General features: G+C 45.2%; 1 long non-coding RNA gene across 1 annotated transcript; it reads left to right on the forward strand.

Annotated features, from left to right (window-relative positions):
- Nucleotides 1-690: 690 nt before the first annotated feature.
- LOC106572319 (uncharacterized) lies at nt 691-1,950 on the forward strand. Its single transcript, XR_001321101.2, has 4 exons — nt 691-943; nt 1,175-1,248; nt 1,352-1,412; nt 1,550-1,950. It is a non-coding gene; the product is annotated as an uncharacterized lncRNA (long non-coding RNA).
- The last annotated feature ends 20,228 nt before the right edge of the window (nt 1,951-22,178 follow it).

Genomic DNA, 22,178 nt, shown 5'->3' on the forward strand with positions numbered 1-22,178 from the left:
CTCCAATGCTTCCCCCAGTTGTGTCAAGTTGGCTAGATGTCCTTTGGGTGGTGGACCAATGTTGATACACACGTGAAACTACTGAGCATGAAAAACCCAGCATTGTTGCAGTTCTTGAAACAGTCAAACCGATGTCCCTGGCACATACTACCGTACCCTGTTCAAAGGCACTTGAATATTTTGTCTTGCCCATTCACCCTCTGAATGGCACACATACACAATCCACATATCAATTGTCTCAATGAGTAAAAATCATTATTTAACCCTTAATCTACACTGATTGAAGTGGATTTAAAATGTGTCATCAATAAGGGATCATAGCTTTCACCTGGATTCACCTGGTCAGTCTATGTCATGTTTTGTTCACTCAGTGTATATACGCAGTGAAGGCAAAGAACATTGATGGTTTTATCCCTACCCCAGAGTGTCATGGGGATTTTAGAAAACCACAGCTAGCCTAAAAAACACTAACCCACTCACACCAAACTCTGCAATGACAGGTAACGTTCCCTTTTAATTTGTTTCAGCTGTTATGCATTGACATTTTAAATCCATATTAATGATGCCTCATGATTTTGCCTGGTCATAAAAATGGCTAGCTGACTTCCGACACGGTTGGCTCTCTATCTGGAAGGTGAAAAGTCTAATTCCTATTTTGCAACATTGTTGCCGAAGTCTCAGTGGCAAACAGCAAGGTTCATACAAACCTGGCTGTTACAAACCTCAATTCTAGCTTGAAGCAAGCATAATGTGTTTAATATATGCATACTCTCTTCGATAAAAAAACAGGGTTCTATATAGAACCTTTTAGTCAATTTAACATTTTACTGCCATTCTGATTTAAAAACCAACTGCCATTCCAGCATGACAAAGCAAGAGGACGGTGGTTGAACCAACTTCCAAGTAGCTAACCAATGAGCACATTATTTTTCAATGTATTAAGGTAAGCAAAGTTGACTATTTAATAAAAATTTATGAAGCCAAAGTAATATGATAAACTATAGGCTAGATAAATAAAGTTGAAAGGTTATTATAATTTCAGCAGTTTTGTAAGCTAGCTAATTTAGGTAGCTAAACAGAAAAAGCTAGCCAACTAACTCTTTCAAATAAACATGGTTTTATTATGGGATATGCCAACTAGAAGGCTACAGGCACAGCCTGATTTATATTTCAGTATTTCAGTGCGGAGTCAATTGAAGGGACTATGTTTTTTGAAGCCGTTAGAAAACTGTTGCTGACTGAGAGGAGGTATGTATAAAGTATTTATAATAAATGATGTTTACTAAGTCTTCAATAGCCTAGTTAATCATTATATGACTTTTAACACATTATGTTTTGTTCAATCTGGCAGTAATCCAGAACTATCAGAGGTAGAGAATCTGTCTTTCGGCTGCTGCTGACAACAACTGCGTGTAAGTTGTTCTTCTACATCATAATAATAATATGTATGCATAGAATGTTGTCTTCATTTTGGCAGATGCTTATGCTTATGCTTATTTCTGAAGATGAACTAATGTTTTTGCTCCTTTTTCTTCTTCTCTGGAACCAGTCAGGCAACAACCCATACTGTACTGGCAGTAGGTAGCCCAGCAGTAAGAAGTTGTGGCAGGAGTTAGACCTGTGGCTGAAGGTGGCCAGTTTGAATCCCTGGCCAGGAGCTGAATTTTTTGTTGTTGTTGCAGGATTGATCTGAAAACTGGAGGGCTGCTGGGTTATTAATATAAAATATTCATAACATTCCACCCATGAGGCCACTAGAGGGAGATTTGGTCATTTGACTGTAGCTTGGGGGGGTTGAGAACGGAGCAGAAGACATGTTTTTATTGTTCGCTGTAACTAATGGACAAAGTTGTATTGTATTTTATTGTATTGTAGAAGTCAGCCAGAGCTGACGTGGGCTGTCATTCAAACAATGTTTGCATATAATGACAATAAATTCGAAAAGCTATGCTGGCATTCTTTTGTCCGTTACTTAATTGTTTATTAAATTATATTCTTAGCTTAAAATATTACTATTTAATGGTAGTGGCCATAATTTATGCAGGGTTCTATATGGAACCATTTTGGTTCAGTGATGAAGAACCTTTAGGCTTCTGACCAAAGGACCCTATACAAGGGTTCTATTTAGAACTTTTAGGGGTTCCATGTATGAAGCAAGTGATAGAACCCTTGTTGGTTCTAAAAGGAACCTTATTTTCTAAGTATCATGACACAAGGCGAGACCCAGATGCAGACACAGGAGGCAGATGGTTGGAGTCTTACAATATTTATTAATCCAAAAGGGTAAGTCAAGAGAATGGTCGTCGACAGGCAAAAGGGTCAAAACCAGTTCAAAAGGTACCAAAGTGCAGGCAGAAACAAGCTCAGGTTAGGCAGGATGATCAGGCAGGCAGGAGAGTAGTCCAGAGTCAGGCAGGGGTCAAAACCGGGAAGACTATAAAAAAGAGAATAGCAAAAGGAGTATGGGAAAAACACACTGGTTGACTTGACTAACTAAACTGGCACAGAGAGACAGGAAACACAGGAATAAATACACTGGGGAAAATAAGCGACACCTGGAGGGGGTGGAGACAATCACAGGAACAGGTGAAACAGATCAGGGCGTGACACTAAGAGTGCATGATACCTAATAATGGTATAGTTACTTTAGAAATAGACTAAAGTAGAAGGTTGGTTGGGGTGGATGGCTGGGCATAATCCATGACCTTCTGGCAATCCAAGGTCGGTTGTTTGAGTTGCGTTGGGGACACTGTAGCATTTTAGCTATTCCTTTCCCTAACCCTTATTCTGAACATAACCCAATTCACGTAACCTTCTACGTAAATTCACCTTCCCTTAATCGTTTCAGTTCTCCTAACCTTTTACGTAAATTATTCTAACCTTTGTCGTTAGTTCCCCTAAGCGCCAACATAAATTATCCCCTTAATTCTCCTTTGTTGTTACTGTGCAACAAGTAACCTTGTCTCAGAGAAATACGTAGAATACTAGGCTATTCATCGTCCAAGACGTATGATAAGTAACGTCATCCAATTCGCTATTCTATTCACAATGTAACCTAATTTAACGTAACATATCATACTATAGTAAATGGAGTGTTACAGATTTACGTACTGAGTAATACAAATTCCGCTGAGATCACGTTGCAAACAAGGCTTCAACTTAGTGGACTACCTCTTTCAAGTATACCCACAACTAGGTATGCAGAGATCAACTGAGAGATCAGAAAAGTTCATTAATACAGAGAAATGTGGTTGACTGTCTGCCTCTCAGCAATCAGCAGCTCACCCAGTTATGGCCCCATCGGCTGTCAGCAAGGCCATTCGTCCTGAGAGGAGCCAATGAGCGATAGGCCCAGCTCTGAGCCTAGACAATCACAGAGCTTGGAGAGTGACATTGAGGGAGATGCTCCAAATAGCTCTGTAGTGTTTATGGGCTCCTGTCTGGCTGATAGAAAGCAGAACCCCCGATAGGAAAAAAAGCAATTAGGCAATTACACCATGCGGGCCTATTAGGAGAGCTGGATCACAGTGTTTTCTTAGCCTCTTTATGGGCCGATAAGGTACAGGCTGAAAAATTATAAAATGGAGAGTGCAGATCACATCCAGAGGAGTCTGAGAAGAGGGATGGGGATGTGGGAGATTCTTGGAAGAGGGTTAGGGCCGTGGAGGGGCTTTTTAAAGGAGGGTCTCTTAAGAGGAGGAATGATACTCTGACAACTTTGTTCAACTTTGAACTCAATCCAGGAAAATGTAATGATTGGAATTGAAATATTGTCACACTAATAGCTTTAAAGGTCCAATGCAGCCATTTGTAAATCAATATTAAGTCCTTTCTGGGTAACAATAACCACGTTTCCATCCACAGTTTTAATGCGAGTAAAGTCACACCGTATAAAAACTATACCTCTCTTATCCATAACAATCTCATCATGTGGACTAGCCTACCCGCACAGCCCAGCCAGGCCACCCGTAATACAAGTCAATATTCGACGTCCATGGAAAGCCGAAACTCCGCCCATGCAAACCTGCTGATTAGAAGGTCCTGTGTAGATTGTATTTTCAATCAACTATCAGGAAATAACACTGATTAAAAAAATCACACTTTTCCAGTTTTAGTTTCATCAGTGGTTGTGCAATATGAGATTAAACAGAGAAGAAACCGAACTGCACTGGGCCTTTACGTTTAAAACCATACCTGTTGTTATTCAAAAGCAGATGTCACCTAGAACATCCCTCATTCGCAATATCGTTTTATACAGCATGCGGAAATACACACAACTCACTCACCATATCACTTCATACCAAACCATCCATCTTAAACAAACTCTTGAGGTTGAAACTGGCCAAGCTGCCCACTTGAAATACAATGAGGTTAGCCTTCCTAAGCCTATAAACCTTTAGCAACGTTCCACCACTGGATTTTTGATTTGATTATGTATTTATAGTGACGTAGGACAGTTAGCCGCTTATCATTGGCCAATGTTTTCTTTCCATGTGTTATGTCCGCTTTTTGTCCTAACCTAGGACCACATTGGAAATAAGGGTTTTTACGCTGTCATGTGTCGTCCCCTGGGTTTCTTTGTACTTTTGAAACTGTTTTTAATAAACTGAACGAATTGTTTCACCCAAAATCAAATCAATCAATTCCCCCCAAATCATGCTAGTTGTTAGTCCTGGTGGTGGTTTCATGGTAGGGTTTGAGTTGATGGTACATTTCTCTGGTCTGGTCTGCTGACTCAGAGGATCAAAGTTCTAGGGCTATGAAGACTTGTCTCTCAGAATGGACCAGTGGACCCGCCACCTACCATAAATCTAACCAGAATGAGGAGCTGGACACCTGGGTGGTCTCTCTCTCCCTCTCTTCTCTCCTTCGCCTTTCTCCCTCTACCATTCCTTTCACATCGCCATACCTCTCCACAAAGCATGCTCTATTATACAAACCCTGATAAAAAGCCATAAACAGTATTCTGTCTTTCTCTCTTTAGCACACTCGTTTTCTGCCTCTCCTTTCTTTTTCGGGGCCAGTTCTCCCCTCCCTTCTATTGAGATTCTGAGGTCCTCTAAATCCATTTCAAAACTAATAAACAATTGTCAAGTGAGAGGAAAAGCAGAGAGAGCACTTTAAAAGCACATCAAAGACCAGGGAGAAGAGCCATGAGGATGGGAAACATGGACGTCTAGCACACACACACACACACACACACACACACACACACACACACACACACACACACACACACACACTGACACACACACACACACACACACACAACAACAACAACATGATCAGATACAAGTCACTGTGGGTAATTATCATTACAGTTTTTTTATCACTTTGGTACTATTTTCACAAGTAAGTGGTGAATTTTCAAAACTCTTAGTACAAAACGCCAAACTGGTAACACTTGTAATGCAGCCAGTCTTAATTCAAAAATTTTCATTGTCCATTAATTTTGTTTGTAGACATCTTTCACCACACAACCACACAACCACTTTCACCACATAAGTACATTGGTTTAATCACCAAAGGGAACATAATGATATCTTCTCAATTTAGTTATTTTAACAACCAGTTAATCCAATAGCAAAAAAATGAAGGTAATGTTATAAAATTGCCCTTTGAATGTAGTGTGCTACAGTACTGTAAATTACAGTACTTTACACATTTGTGATCAAAGCTGTGATCATTGAAGACATCTTTCACAATGTAATCAAATGAAAGAAAAGAAGAAACAGTGTTTATTTAGCAGGCACTAGTTTGCATCAAGCCTGTGTTGAGCATTTGGCCATAGGTTACCATCAACATCGCAGTAAATATGCTCGTTGTTCATGCATCTGGGGAAAAACCTTTTGTAAGGCGAATCCAAACCTGACATAGGTCTGGATTGAAATCCTTGCATGCCTCATCCATGGCATGAAGGAGGGCGGTACGTTCATGGGGATGATGATCATACATCTTCCACGTGTATTGTAATTGTATATTGTATTTTACAGTATTATATTCTACTTACCTATTGTAGTGGTCCTGTACGTAGCTCAGTTCATAAGAGCATGGCACTAGCAACAACAGAGAAATGGGTTGGATTCCCACTGGGGTCACATACCAAAATGTGTAGACTGTTGTCACTTTGGATAAAAGTGTCTGCTAAGTAAATGTCACACTTTACAGTACTGTATTGGCCAATGGCATCTTAGTAAAGCAGTGTGATTGCACCAATGTGATAACAAAAAACTGTACGACAATTTACCTTCTCTGTCAGTTGAAGGGCAGTGTAGACAATGAGAGACAGAAAGATGCCACTCTGTCGCTGCTTTAAAACCTCCCTCCCTGCCTCCCTCCTTCTAACTCCCTCCGACCTCCCTCCTTCTAACTCCCGCCGACCTCCCTCCCTCTAACTCCCGCCGACCTCCCTCCCTCCCTCTCCGTCCGTCACTGCCATAGTCTGGATGCTGTGGAGGAGCCAGGCTGGCTGAGACTGGGGGAGCCAGCCCTCCGTGGGGGCGGGGGGAGATAAGTTTACTTCACAGTCCATGACATAAATCACATCAAGACATGACGCTGGGACACTGAGCAGGACTACTGATAAAACTAGCAGGGGAGAGAGAGAGAGAGAGAGAGAGCGAAAGAGAGAGAGAGAGAGAGAGAGAGAGAGAGGGATAGAGAGAGAAAGATAAAGAGAGAGAAAGAAACCTTTCAGATTGCTTTCACTTCCAAAGCCCAACACCAAAAATGTTACAATGTACAGCCAGGGCCCTAATGAGTCCATAGGACTAAAGGGAGAGGGGAATATCCAGAGACTGAGTAGGTGTCATTGTTTAAAGCAGCTGTCTGCTTCTGTTTTTCTCTATTGTAGAAAAGAGGGATGTGATGATCTTGTTATTGTAGGCCAACTTGAATGACCTCATAGTCTTGAAGATAAATGGTAAGTCTATGTGGTGTTGCCTGTAGGACCCTATAGACTTTCATTCATAATCATTTAGACAACTTTGATTAGCCTTCTATTACTTTTGATAACTGCCCCTTTAATTATAAGGGGAGAAAATATTGTGACAAAGTCATATGTCAGTCATCCTCAAAACCTTTTTTGTATATGTTGGCACAGAAATAACCCTCCTCTGCCTTGTACTAGTTATTAAACCGGGTATTGTATGACGATTTCCCCTTACCTGGTACCGTCCGTCATACGGGAGGCTCGGTTACTACATCACCGCGGTAAAAGAATGGGAGCTTGTAAATAGTTTGACGGCCTTACATTTCCCCCGCTGTCTTAAATTAACTGTTTACCCAAGAGGCTGATTCGTTACAAAAACGAAACGTCCGTTTGTATACAGAAATGCCCACAGCCTGTATATACAGTATATCGCCAAGACACGCTAACATAACACCTCACCAAGAATGCCACGGGTTGTGAGCCCGTCTATTAGGCGTTGAGAAAGGTCAAGAGAGTGTGCGACAAGAGCGGTAAGTAGAGAATCATTCAAGGGAATAACGACATGCAGGTGGAAATAGAACCAGTCTCACACAGAATGTTTGCACACATGCAAACACACGTACACACACTCACACGCATTCGCAGTCTTACATTGGTACACAGTCCCTCCTCAGTCTTATCGGTGAGCAGTGAGATTGAGCTTGATCTCAGTATGGAAAAACTTGCAGCGGACATTAAAGCAAATAGGAATGAGTGTGCTTTCCTGGCCAGACTTTCAGTCTTTGCTGCTGGAGATAGCAGCTCCAGCAACCCTCCCACCTCTTTCACAAACCTGCCTGCAATAGCTGGCTGGCATAAAGGCGCACACGTATGCACATAGGCCTACACACATGTGCATGCTTAAAGTCATCATATACTAAGGTACACACAGTCAGAGAGAGAGAGAGAGATGGGGGGGGGGGGGGGTGCTGAAGGAACAGCCCTCACTGTGTGATGTGTTTGAGTCTGGTTCTGTCTGGTCAGTGGAGCCTGCTGCCTGTCAACTGTGAGGGGTCTTATCTTCCCCAAACATTGACTTAACCCTTTGTCTTACAGGACCTGGGACAATGAGACAGGCCCGAGGAATCCCAGCAGAGAGCCACAGAGACAGGCTGCTTGTTTTCTGATACCCTACTCCCTTCCCTTCTCTGGCCTGGTCTGCCTGACTCCACCCTGCCTCTGCCTCACACGTCACACACACCAAGGCTGCATGGAGCTACTGGGGACTAGCCTCTCCTTCTCTCCTCTCTCTGCATTTCTCACTCATCATCTCATATCTCCTCTCCTCTCCCTCACTCACTCACTCCCTCACCCTTTCCTTTCCCCTCCCTTCATCGCTCCGCCCCAAAATGTAATTTGTTTAAACTTTAAGGTATACAGTATATTTCCTTGTCTTGATTGATTTCATTCACTCATTTCTTGTTCTAGACCAGCTGGCTCAAAGTATTTATGTCTTCTTTCTAATTCAAGCAGTCATCTCATACAGAGTATGCCGTAAATACCGCCGGTTATCTATGTACGTTTAGAAGTTACTTGTCAGAAGAATGCCGCAATCAACCTTTGTCTTTGTGTCCACTTAGGGGTCGAGGGTTGGGGTTGGGGGGGGCTGATGGGGGTTGGAGGGGGAGGGGAGGGTTCATCAAGCGGAACAGGACTGGCCCTAAGAGAGGACAGGATGGTTCTGATCTCCCCAGAAAGTCAAACGCTCCTCCTTTGTGCTCTATTTATGATCCCCCACCTTACAACCCAATCAGTGGCCCAGAAGTTGAACAGCCATTTTTTTCTCCTTCCATCCATCCCTGGCAGGCAGGGAGCTGAGTAAAGCACTTCTGTGAACTCTTGATCCCAAATGGAAGAGGACTGCAATGAGGAAAGGAAGGGGGGGGGAAGAATGAGAAAAGTGACAGAAATACATCCAGCTCTCCTCCGCACACTCCCATGTATAATCAAACAAATCAGGAATCAAAATATTTCAAAATAGGAGGATCTGGATCTGGAGTTGCCTCTATAAATCTGTGAGGCTGTCTCTCTCTATTCCCCCCCCTGGTGTAACCCCTCAGCAAACCCTGCTGGATTTAACCCACTGGATGACAGCTTTTTAATCTTTTCTCTCTTTGGTCTCTCTCTGGTCTCTGCATTCTTACTGTAAAATAAATAGAGTGCATCTATATGTACAGGAAACAGAGGCGAGGCATTGCTCAGGATTATTAAAAGTGCATGTTCAGAAGCACAGACTCACAGAAAACAGGGAGGGAGAGATGAAGCGAGAGAGAGCGAGAGAGAGAGAGAGAGAGAGAGAGAGCGAGAGAGAGAGAGAGAGAGAGAGAGTAGTAGTACAGAAAGAGGGGAAGAGAGAAGTGTGGATGTGAGAAGTAGGAACAAACACAAACACTTGTTTAGATCTGACCAGAGGGATAGTCTGACAGGAGACAGTGGAGCGAGAGAAAGAGGGGAGAGATGGAAGAGAATGAAAGAGAATTCCACATGTAGTCTTTCCGATGACCATAATGATCATTATTTAGTGCTGTGCTTAGGGTACAGGCTGGAATTACTGGGTATGACATCACCTCTGGAGCTTCATCAGAAGATCAAACAGACATGGCTGTTGGACCATGTGCACGGCATCGTTCATGTTTTAGACTTCAAGGAAGAGACGTGAGCGTTGTCCATATTTTAACAACATGCTCTCATCGAATTGAAAACATGATGGAATTTCTGCTGTCTTAAATACTGTCAATTTCAGTTGAAGTAAATTAACCATTGCATGTAGGTTTTTGCTGAGCTTGGCAATGACCCTGGTGTCAGTGTGTGTGTGTGTGTGTGTGTGTGTGTGTGTGTGTGTGTGTGTGTGTGTGTGTGTGTGTGTGTGTGTGTGTGTGTGTGTGTGTGTGTGTGTGTGTGTGTGTGTGTGTGTGTGTGTGTGTGTGTGTGTGTGTGTGTGTGTGAGTGCATGCGTGTGTCCGTGCGCGTTGGTGCGTGTGTGTGCGTGTTTGCGTGTTTATGCGTGTTTGTGTGTCTCTCTCTGGGGGTTTCTCTCTGAGAGCAGTGGAAGACAGCATTCCTGATGAGTCAGTGACCTCGGGGCTAAATAGGGGTGATGGTGAGGCTGAGCTTGAGTCATCGGTAGCTGATGGTCATGGGGGTGACTGGTGATAGCTAATGAACAATGGGATGCAAAGGGAAAGATAGTGGACATGTAGTATAGGGGTGGGTATGGATTGAGGTAGAGTGGAGGGGTTTGAAGGAAGGTGGGAGGTAGGGGACTTTGGGGGATACTGGCTGTTCTGTCCCCTTCTGTCCGTTGCCTGGATGGGGGTCTGAAGTAAAAATAACACCGCTATGGAGCCTCCATATAGCCTGACGCTGACGCCTGTGCTGACACTGAGGTGGCGCAGTGGGAACCAGGGAGCCGCCCTCTCCTGGGGCCAGTACCTGGTACCCATCACTCCACACCTCCATCCCCACCCCCACTCCCACCCTCCATCTCCTCCCTTCCCTCTCTCAGCCGCCCACCAGAGATGTTGCTCCTCTGAGGCTCCAGCTCAGCAGATAAGACTACACCCTCCTCCAGTCTACCGTATTAGCCCCCTACCCATCCACAAGATCCCCTGTAATCCAATCTCTCACCATCCCCTGTAATTCAGACTGTAAAATACTGTACACTTACTGTAATGAGCAGATCCATGGGGCTATTCCAATGACGTGATGAGGCAGGGGTTTGTGAGATAGCGTTGTTCTTCCTTGTAAGCAGACATGTTCCTCTCTGTGTTACCACCACAGAAAGTACATTCACCCCACACAGACCAGGTCATGAGAAGTGGGGACAGAACATCTTTGGCACACTGAGGTCAGGAAGGGACATTATTATAGCGACACTGTATACTGTACACTAAAGTATGTGGACACCCCTTCAAAATAGTGGATTTAGCGATTTCAGCCACATCCATTGCTGAGAGGTGTATAACATGGAGCACACAGCCACGCAATCTCCATAGAGAAACATTGGCAGCAGAATGGCCTTGCTGAAGAGCTCAGTAACTTTCAACATGGCATGATCATAGGATGCCACCTTTCCAACAAGTCAGTTTGTAAAATGTCTTTCATGCTAGAGCTGCCCCGGTCAACTGTAAGTGCTGTTATTGTGAGCAGCATTGGCTATGCCGCAAAGTGGTAAGCCACACAAGCTCACAGAACCGCCGAGTGCTGAAATGCGTAGTGCGTAAAATTGGTCTGTCCTCGGTTTCAATGCTCACTACAGAATTCAAACCTGCCTCTGGAAGCAAAGTCAGCACAAGAACTATTTGTCGGGAGCTTCATGAAATGGGTTTCCATGGCCGAGCAGCCAAACACAAGCCTAAGATCGCCATCCGCAATGCCAAGCGTCAGCTGGAGTGGTGTAAAACTCACCACCATTGGACTCCGCAGCAGTGGAAACGCATTTTCTGAAGTGATGAATCAGGCTTCACCATCTTGCAGTCTGGCGGATTAATCTGGGTTTGGCGGATGCCAGGAGAATACTACCTGACAAAGGCATAGTTCCAACTGTAAATTTTGGTGGAGGAATATTGGTCTAGGGCTGATTTTCATGGTTCGGCTAGGCCCCTTAGTTCCAGTGAAGGGAAATGTTTATGCTACAGCACACAATTACATTTTATAAGATTCTGTGCTTCCAACTTTGTGGCAACAGTTTGGAGAAGGCCCTTTCCTGTTTCAGCATGACAATGCCCCTGTGGGCAAAGCAAGGTCCATACAGAAATGTTTTGTCGAGATCGGTGTGGACGAAGTCGACTGGGCTGCACAGAGCTCTGACCTCAACCCCATCGAACACTTTTGGGATGAATTGGAACGCAGACTGCGATGCCAAGCCTAATCGCCCAACATCAGTGACCGACCTCACTAACGCTCTTGTGGCTGAATGGAAGCAAGTCCCCGCAGCAATGCTCCAACGTCTAGTGGAAAGCCTTCCCAGAAGAGTGGAGGCCATTATAGCAGCAAGGGGGGGCAACTCCATATTAATGCCCAAGATTTTGGAATGAGATGTTCGACGAGCAGGTGTCCACATACTTTTGGTCATGTAGTGTATTTACCCAGAGTGATCACTGCGGTCAGGAAAAAACTTTGTTCTACCCAGTCACAGTGTGGGCAATGATCCTGACCTGTCCGACTCTGATAAATCACTTTCCCCTGCGTTCAGTCAGCCTCTTATTCTCTTGGAGGATAATCAGAGCTTAAAGGGCTAAAAGATGCAAACAAACAGCACAAACAATCAGCTTCAGATCTCTCCTTTTGATCCCCTCTGTCCATACTGCTCCTCCTCTCACTGCCCCGACTGTCCTCTCCACTTCATCCATTCCATTCTCTCCTCCCCCTCCCTCTCTCTCTCTCTCTCTCTCTCTCTCTCTCTCTCTCTCTCTCTCTCTCTCTCTCTCTCTCTCTCTCTCTCTCTCTCTCTCTCTCTCTCTCTTTCTCTATTCTATTCAATTCAATTTAAGGGACTTTATTGGCATGGGAAACATATGTTTACATTGCCAAAGCAAGTGAAGTAGATAATAAGCAAATGTAAAATAAACAATAAGAATTAACAGTAAACGTTACACTCTCAAACGTTCCAAAAGAATAAAGACATTACAAATGTTGTATTACTTGCAAATAGTTAAAGTTCCAAAGGGAAAATAAATAAACATGGGTTGTATTTACAATAGGGCTTGTTCTTTGGGGTGGCAGGTAGCCTAGTGGTTAGAGTGTTGGGCCAGTAACTAAAATGTTGCTAGATTGAATCCCCGAGCTGACAAGGTAAAAATCTGTTGTTCTGCCCCTGAACATGGCAGTTAACCCACTGTTCCTAGGCTGTCATTGTAATAAGAATTTGTTCTTAACTGACTTGCCTAGTTAAATGAAGGTTAACATTTAAAAAAAATCACTGCTTGCCCTTTTCTTGTGGCAACAGGTCACAAATCTTGCTGCTGTGATGGCACACTGTGGTATTTCACCCAATAGAAATGGGAGTTTATCAAAATTGGGTTTGTTTTGAATTCTTTCTGTATCTGTGTAATCTGAGGGAGATATGTGTCTCTAATATGGTCATATATTTGGCAGGAGGTTAGGAAGTGCAGCTCAGTTTCCACCTCATTTTGTGGGCAGTGTGCACATAGCCCGTCTTCTCTTGAGAGCCAGGTCTGCCTACGGCTGCCTTTCTCTATAGCAAGGCTATGCTCACTGAGTCTGTACATAGTCAAAACTTTCCATAAGTTTGGGTCTGTCACAGAGGTCAGGTATTCTGACAGTGTGTACTCTCTGTTTAGGGCCAAATACCATTCTAGTTTGCTCAGTTTTTTTGTTAATTCTTTCCAATGTGTCAAGTAATTATCTTTTTGTTTTCTCATGATTTGGTTGGGTCTAATTGTGTTGCTGTCCTGGGGCTTTGTGGGGTCTGTTTGTGTTTGTGAACAGAGCCCCAGAACCAGCATGCTTAGGGGACTCTTCTCCAGGTTCATCTCTCAGTAGGTGATGGCTTTGTTATAGAAGGTTTGGGAATCGCTTCCTTTTAGGTCGCTTCCTCTCTCTCACTCTCGGCCGTCTCTCCTCCCCATCCTCATCTGCTATCCCCTCTCTCTCCCTGTCTCTCTCCCTGTCTCTCTCCCTGTCTCTCTCCCTGTCTCTCTCCCTGTCTCTCTCCCTGTCTCTCTCCCTGTCTCTCTCCCTGTCTCTCTCCCTGTCTCTCTCCCTGTCTCTCTCCCTGTCTCTCTCCCCGTCTCTCTCCCCTTCTCTCTCCCCGTCTCTCTCCCCGTCTGTCTCCCCGTCTGTCTGTCTGTCTGTCTGTCTGTCTGTCTGTCTGTCTGTCTGTCTGTCTGTCTGTCTGTCTGTCTGTCTGTCTGTCTGTCTGTCTGTCTGTCTGTCTGTCTGTCTGTCTGTCTGTCTGTCTGTCTGTCTGTCTGTCTGTCTGTCTGTCTGTCTGTCTGTCTGTCTGTCTGTCCACTGAGTTTGATGGAGAGGGAGGGGGTTTGTGGGGGTTGAGTAAGCCTGGACTTGACCCCTGGTTTCTGGAATCCGTGGAGACGAAGTCTCCTCTCCAACAAACTCTAATGACACACGCACGCACGCACGCACGCACGCACACACACACACACACACACACACACACACACACACACACACACACACACACACACACACACACACACACACACACACACACACACACACACACACACACACACTTCTACATGAACAACACTGATAGCCCCCATCCATCCACTCTCACCGACACACATAGAGTGCTGCCTTGGCAACGGGGGACATGGAATCATGTGATGGATGGTGAGTTGGGCGCCTCCTAACAAATCCAACTGTCTTTACATCAGCGTCTGATTAATGCTCGGTACGTCCAACCAATCACTTTCCCCTGGAGCTCCTGGAGGTAAGGTGCCCTTTTCAGAAGTTGTAAACAGTGTTGAGGTTTGGACATAAGCAAATCAGATGCAGAGAGATCCAGAGGTCACAATAAAGATAATTCTATACATTTTTCCTTAATTCCCATTCACCTAAGAAAGCAGTGTGAGAATCCAAAGTGCTAACATGAATCTCTCGCTCAGGCACTCCAGGAGCATTTCCCACCGAGCATGCCGTGCCAGCTCACAATAAATATAATCTCTGTCTATAATATACACACGGTGAGCGCTCAGCCACTAAGCTATCTATGGGTGCCAGTGTTAAACTGTTTTAACTGTACTTTGGACCAACGTGTGAGCCAAATGTCTCTCAGGACCCATAAATCCAGTGTGACATAGTGTGTGTGGGGACATGGTTAGGACATATAGGGATAGCTAGCTAGCGCAGGGGAATGATGGGGGGGATGCCTTCATTGTTTGCACCTCAAGGGAACTTTTGTCCTGTTTTTACTCTCTTTCCTGTGCTTTTTCTCTCAAGGAAACAATCAAACCAGCGGTTGCGGAAGTCATCGTTCTCAGATGTCTCCTTGTCATCCATCACAGCGCTGTTTTCTGTCTTATTTTAGGGGTTTCTCTGCACGTCCGGTTGTTTGGAGGGTTTTTTTGTTTTAAAAAAGGAGAAAATAGCTCTGTGAATGGACCAAAATTGCTAATTATATCAACAGAGTACATTATTCATTTGGAAGGAAACGTGTTGACATGCTCTCTCTCTCTCTCTATCGCTCTCGCTCTCTCTCTCCCTCTCTCACTCCCTTACTCTCTCTCTCTCTCTCTCTCTCTCTCTCTCTCTCTCTCTCTCTCTCTCTCTCTCTCTCTCTCTCTCTCTCTCTCTCTGCTGTTGGATCGATACAGTATTGCTGTCCAGGGTGAATAGTGTTGACTCTACAGATAGCCGTATTTTCTATGGGCTGTTGAAGGGGCTGGGAGAGGTAGCACGGTCAAGCAGAGAAAATCTCACCTCTGTGGAAGGACAGAGAAGGTGTCGCATCAGACACTCCCATGACCCCAGCCCAGGGGTCATCTACAGTGACCTGTGATAGGGACCTGTCAATATCTCACAACTATTGACCTTTATAAATGTAATGTACTATGATGTGGATCATTGTGTGCATAGTCCATATTGTAACCATAGTATAACCACATAACCATTTTAACATCAACATTATAAATGTTATTATAAATGTTATTGTAAATGTTATTATAAATTATTATATATTATAAGTGCAGACGACACACAATTAATCTTCTCCTTTCCCCCTTCTGATAACCAGGCGGCGAATCGCATCTCTGCATGTCTGTCAGACATGTCAGTGTGGATGACGGATCACCAGCTCAAGCTGAACCTCGGCAAGACGGAGCTGCTCTTCCTCCCGGGGAAGGACTGCCCGTTCCATGATCTCGCCATCACAGTTGACAACTCCCTTGTGTCCTCCTCCCAGAGTGCTAAGAACCTTGGCTTGATCCTGGACAACACCCTGTCGTTCTCCACTAACATCAAGGCGGTGACCCGATCCTGTAGGTTCATGCTCTACAACATTCGCAGAGTACGACCCTGCCTCACACAGGAAGCGGCGCAGGTCCTAATCCAGGCACTTGTCATCTCCCGTCTGGATTACTGCAACTCGCTGTTGGCTGGGCTCCCTGCCTGTGCCATTAAACCCCTACAACTCATCCAGAACGCCGCAGCCCGTCTGGTGTTCAACCTTCCCAAGTTCTCTCACGTCACCCCGCTCCTCCGCTCTCTCCACTGGCTTCCAGTTGAAGCTCGCATCCGCTACAAGACCATGGTGATTGCCTACGGAGCTGTGAAGGGAACGGCACCTCCATACCTTCAGGCTCTGATCAGGCCCTACACCCAAACAAGGGCACTGCGTTCATCCACCTCTGGCCTGCTGGCCCCCCTACCTCTGAGGAAGCACAGTTCCTGCTCAGCCCAGTCAAAACTGTTCGCTGCTCTGGCACCCCAATGGTGGAACAAGCTCCCTCACGACGCCAGGACAGCGGAGTCAATCACCACCTTCCGGAGACACCTGAAACCCCACCTCTTTAAGGAATACCTAGGATAGGATCAAGTAATCCTTCTAACCCCCCCCCCTTAAAAGATTTAGATGCACTATTGTAAAGTGGTTGTTCCACTGGATATCATAAGGTGAATGCACCAATTTGTAAGTCGCTCTGGATAAGAGCGTCTGCTAAATGACTTAAATGTAAATGTCATGTAAATAAATGCCAACTGAAGCATCAGACTCAGTGGAGTGTATCTGTCCAAGTACTGAGCACCTGCCTGGGAGTGTGCATGTGTGTGTGTGTGTGTGTGTGTGTGTGTGTGTGTGTGTGTGTGTGTGTGTGTGTGTGTGTGTGTGTGTGTGTGTGTGTGTGTGTGTGTGTGTGTGTGTGTGTGTGCGTGCGTGCGTGTGTGTGTGCGTTTGCCTTGCATGCAGTTATTACCCCCTTGGGGAGACGCACTTTGGTTTATGGGGCCCTTGTTGTATTACGACCCTTGTCCCGCACGTTCCTTGACCTTTAGCAAGGCGAGGTCGTGTTCTTGAAGGCACAGCAGTGTGTTGTTTAAGTCGGAGCATGCAGCGCCCCAGCACCTCTCTTTATATGTCTCACTGGGGACTGAACAAACACTAACTAATAAACAATAGACACAACTAAGCAAACATCGGCTTACTATGAAGGCTCAGTTAGCAGGAGGACAGAAAAACAGAAACGTTGGGAAATTAGATATACCGTAGAAATACATCAATCAATTGTCTGAATGAAAAGTACAGTACCACTCTCTCAAGCGAACACAGTGCATCCATACTCATGAGAATTATTGAAATGAATATAATATCCAACTATCAATCCTCTTGTATTCTACAGTAGTAACTTTAGTAACTTGGCCAGAAATCTGGCGTTGTGTTTTTGCTCAGAGAAAGATATGTCCATGCAGCCGTGTGGCCCGAGGTGTAGAGGTGAGCACATCAGGGAATAGAATAGTAAATCACAATATAATGGAAGTCACAGGGAGATGAGAGCCCCCCAGAGCTGCTAACACAAACATGACTGTGTCTGTGTTTTTTTTTTTGTAGTGGGGGGGTTTGCGGAAGGCAGGGTAGGGCAGGGAAGCTACAGTGTTGGGGCCCTACTGAGAGCACTGACAGTGAAGAAAAGGCCATGTCTAGGGAATGTGGAGCTTTTCAACTATTCCACCAAAAGTAATCTCTGTGATCGAGTGGCAGGCTGGTTTTGTATTTTAATTGTGACCTCTGGTGAATGCTTAGTTTAGTTTTGGTTCTTGTAGGGAGTCACAAGTAAAGGCTTAGTTCTTTTAACTTCCAACTCAAAACATGCACATGAAAGACTAATGTGTTCATTGTATTAAAATGAACTGCCTCAGAAAGTACCTTTCTCAATCCCTCTCTCCACACAGATGTAGGATCTTAATTTGATCAGCCTGCTGCAGGGGAACTTTCCTGCAATGCAGGAAATTCTAAACATTTAGTGTCTTTGAGGTTTAAAGAATGTCTCCTGCAAAAATGTCCTTGAATTATAATCCACATAATAATGCACATTTCCTGCTGCTTCCGGATTATTTCCTTCTGTAGAAAACTGGCTCAAATTAAGATCCTACATCTGTATCTCTCAATCCCTCCCTCTCCTTAGTAACAGTGTCTTTGTCTTGGTCTGGCATCCCCGGTGTTTCCCTCACCCATGTGCCACTGCTAACAGGGGGTTGTATAATCTAATGACTCAATAACATGTGTTTACAGTGTAATGGTATGCAGGACACTTAGCCCCGCTGGCTCCTGCAGGTACCACTGGCCAGAAGAGGCCCTCCTGGTGCTGGTAATGCTCCCCCCACCCACCTCTCTGGACCACTGCCCCTTGCCTGCTCCATCCAACGTGAGCACCAACACACTTCTATCAACACACTTCTGTAGTCCAAGATGGCGTAGCAGTCAGACGTCTTTGTCTTTGTCTTGTCGTGTCCCATGTATATATACTTTTTTCTTCGTATATATTTAGTATATTTTTTAAAATATTTTTAACCGCAACCCGCCTCACCCAATGTGGTATGGATCTGCTATTTTCTATACTTTAGAACTGAACCCCTAACAGAAGCTAGACAGCTAAATAGCTACTAGCTAGTAGTCAGTTAGCCACTGCTAGCGGTCATCAGCTAACCTCAGCCCGGTCAACTCCGCGATTCAACCAAGAGCATATCGGACTGCTTTTTCTCTACCACATCTCCACATCTTCGGATTCCTACTGCAAGCTCTGAACCTTTCTCACCTGGATCATCGCAGCTAGCTAGCTGCTATCCGAGTGGCTACTCCTGGCTAACATCTCTGTCCCGAAGCAAGCACCAGTTAGCCTGGAGCTAGCCTCGTGCTAGGCCCATCTCCTGGCTAGCTGAAGAGGTCCATCACCCACTTCTTGGGCTACAATACCTATTTTGCCAATTGGCCTGGACCCTTTTTACTGCCAACACGGAGTCCCACCGATCCATCAAGACTGGTCTACCGACGTAATATGCCGAGGGGGTTTCAACAAGCTCCTCCTTTGCGACGTCCCCTGAAGGCCCATCTGCTAGCCTGCTAGCCGTGGCCCGCTAGCTGTCTAGAGCATATCAGACTGTTTTTTTTCTACCACCTCTCCACATCTCCGGACTCCTACTGCAAGCTCTGAACCTTTACACCGGATCATTGCAGCTACCTAGCTGCTATACGAGAGGCTACTCCTGGCTAACGTCTGTCCCGAAGCAAGCACCAGTTAGCCTGGAGCTAGTCCCGAGCTAGACCCACCTTCCGGCTAGCTGAAGCGGTCCATCAGCCAATTTCTTGGGCTACAATACCTATTTTTCTAATTGGCATGGACCCTTTTACTGCCTACACGGAGCCCTGCCGATCCATCACAACTGGTCTGCTGACATAACCGTCCAAGGTGGCTTCAACAGTCTCTTCCCTAAGGCCCTTCTGCTAGCCTGCTGTCCCCGGCCCGCTAGCTGTCTGAATCACTGTGTCTCCAGCTCGCCTAGCTACTCATTGGACCCTATGATCACTCGGCTATGCATGCCTCTCCTAATGTCAATATACCTTGTCCATTGCTGTTTTGGTTAGTGATTATTGTCTTATTTCACTGCAGAGCCTCCAGCCCTGCTCAATATGCCTTAGCTAGCCCTTTTTTTCACCTTCCACACATACGGTGACCTAAATGGTGTCTCTAGAGACAAAATCTCTCTCTGCGACACTCAATGCCTAGGTTTACCTCCACTGTATTCAAATCCTACCATACCCTTGTCTGTACATTATGCTTTGAATCTATTCTTCCGTGCCCAGAAACCTGCTCCTTTTACTCTCTGTTCCGAATGCACTAGACGACCAGTTCTTATAGCCTTTAGCCGTACCCTTATCCTACTCCTCCTCTGGTCCTCTGGTGATGTAGAGGTTAATCCAGAACCTGCAGCGCCTAGCTCCACTCCCATTCCTCAGGTGCTCTCATTTGTTGACTTTCATAACCGTAAAAGCCTTAGTTTCATGCATGTTAACATTAGAAGCCTCTTCTCTAAGTTTGTTTTATTCACTGCTTTAGCACACTCTGCCAACCTGGATGTCCTAGCCGTGTCTGAATCCTGGCTTAAGAAGGGCACCAAAAATCCTGAAATTTCCATCCCTAACAATAAAATTGTCCGACAAGATAGAACTGCCAAAGGGGGCAGAGTTGCAATCTACTGCAGAGATAGCCTGCAGAGTTCTGTCATACTATCCACGTCTGTGCCCAAACAATTCGAGCTTCTACTTTTAAAAATCCACCTTTCCAAAAACAAGTCTCTCACCGTTGCCGCTTGTTATAGACCACCTTCAGCCCCCAGCTGTGCCCTGGACACCATATGTGAATTGATTGCCCCCCATCTATCTTCAGAGCTCATACTGTTAGGTGACCTAAACTGGGACATGCTTAACACCCCGGCCATCCTACAATCTAAGCTAGATGCCCTCAATCTCACACAAATTATCAATGAACCTACCAGGTACAACCCCAAATCCGTAAACACTGGCACCCTCATAGATATCATCCTGACCAACCTGCCCTCTAAATACACCTCCGCTGTCTTCAACTAGGATCTAAGCGATCACTGCCTCATTGCCTGCGTCTGAAATGGGTCTGTGGTCAAACGACCAACCCTCATCACTGTCAAACGCTCCCTAAAAGACTTCAGCGAGCAGGCATTTCTAATCGACCTGGCCCTGTTATCCTGGAAGGATATTGGCCTCATTCCGTCAGTAGAGGATGCCTGGTTATTCTTTAAAAGTGCTTTCTTCACCATCTTAAATAAGCATGCCCCATTCAGAAAATGTAGAACCAGGAACAGATATAGCCCTTGATTCACTCCAGACCTGACTGCCCTTGACCAGCACAAAAACATCCTGTGGCGTACTGCATTAGCATGAAATAGCCCCCACAATATGCAACTTTTCAGGGAAGTTAGGAACCAATATATACAGGCAGTTAGGAAAGCAAAGGCTAGCTTTTTCAAACAGAAATTTGCATCCTGTAGCACAAACTCCAAAAAGTTCTGGGACACTGTAAAGTCCATGGAGAATAAGAGCACCTCCTCCTAGCTGCCCACTGCACTGAGGCTAGGAAACACTGTCCCCACCGATAAATCCACAATATTTGAGAATTTCAATAAGCATTTTTCTACGGTTGGTCATGCTTTCCACCTGGCTACCCCTGTCTACCCATGCTTTCCACCTGGTCTACAGCTCTGCACCCCCCACAGCAACTTGCCCAAGCCTCCCCCATTTCTCCTTCACCCAAATCCAGACAGCTGATGTTCTGAAAGAGCTGCAAAATCTGGACCCCTACAAATCAGCTGGGCTAGACAATTTGGACCCTCTCTTTCTAAAATTATCCGCCACAATTGTTGCAACCCCTATTACTAACCTGTTCAACCTCTCTTTCGTATCGTCTGAGATCCCCAAAGATTGGAAAGCTGCCGCGGTCATCCCCCTTTTCAAAGGGGGAGACACTCTAGACCCAAACTGTTACAGACCTATATCTATCATACCTTGCCTTTCTAAGGTCTTCAAAAGCCAAGTTAACAAACAGATCACCGACCATTTCGAATCCCACGTACCTTCTCCGCTACCTTCTCAACAGCCTTGGTTTCTCAAATGACTGCCTCGCCTGGTTCACCAACTACTTCTCAGACAGAGTTCAGTGTGTCAAATTGGAGGGCCTGTTGTCCGGACATCTGGCAGTCTCTATGGGGGTGCCACAAGGTTCAATTCTCGGGCCGAATCTTTTCTCTGTATGCATCAATGATGTCGCAAATGTTGCTGGTGATTCTCTGATCCACCTCTATGCAGACGACACCATTCTGTATACTTCTGGCCCTTCTTTGGACACTGTGTTAACTAACCTCCAGACAAGCTTCAATGCCATACAACTCTCCTTCTGTGGCCTCCAACTGCTCTTAAATGCAAGTAAAACTAAATGCATGTTCTTCAATCGATCGCTGCCCACACCTGCCCACCTGTCTAGCATCACTACTCTGGACGGTTCTGACTTAGAATATGTGGACAACTACAAATACCAGGTATCTGGTTAGACTGTAAACTCTCCTTCCAGACTCACACTAAACATCTCCAATCCAAAATTAAATATAGAATCAGCTTCCTATTTCGCAACAAAGCATCCTTCACTCATGCTGCCAAACATACCCTCATAAAACTGACTATCCTACCGATCCTTGACTTTGGCGA

Source organism: Salmo salar, chromosome ssa15 (genome assembly GCF_905237065.1).
Source record: "Salmo salar chromosome ssa15, Ssal_v3.1, whole genome shotgun sequence".
Lineage (NCBI taxonomy): Eukaryota > Metazoa > Chordata > Actinopteri > Salmoniformes > Salmonidae > Salmo > Salmo salar.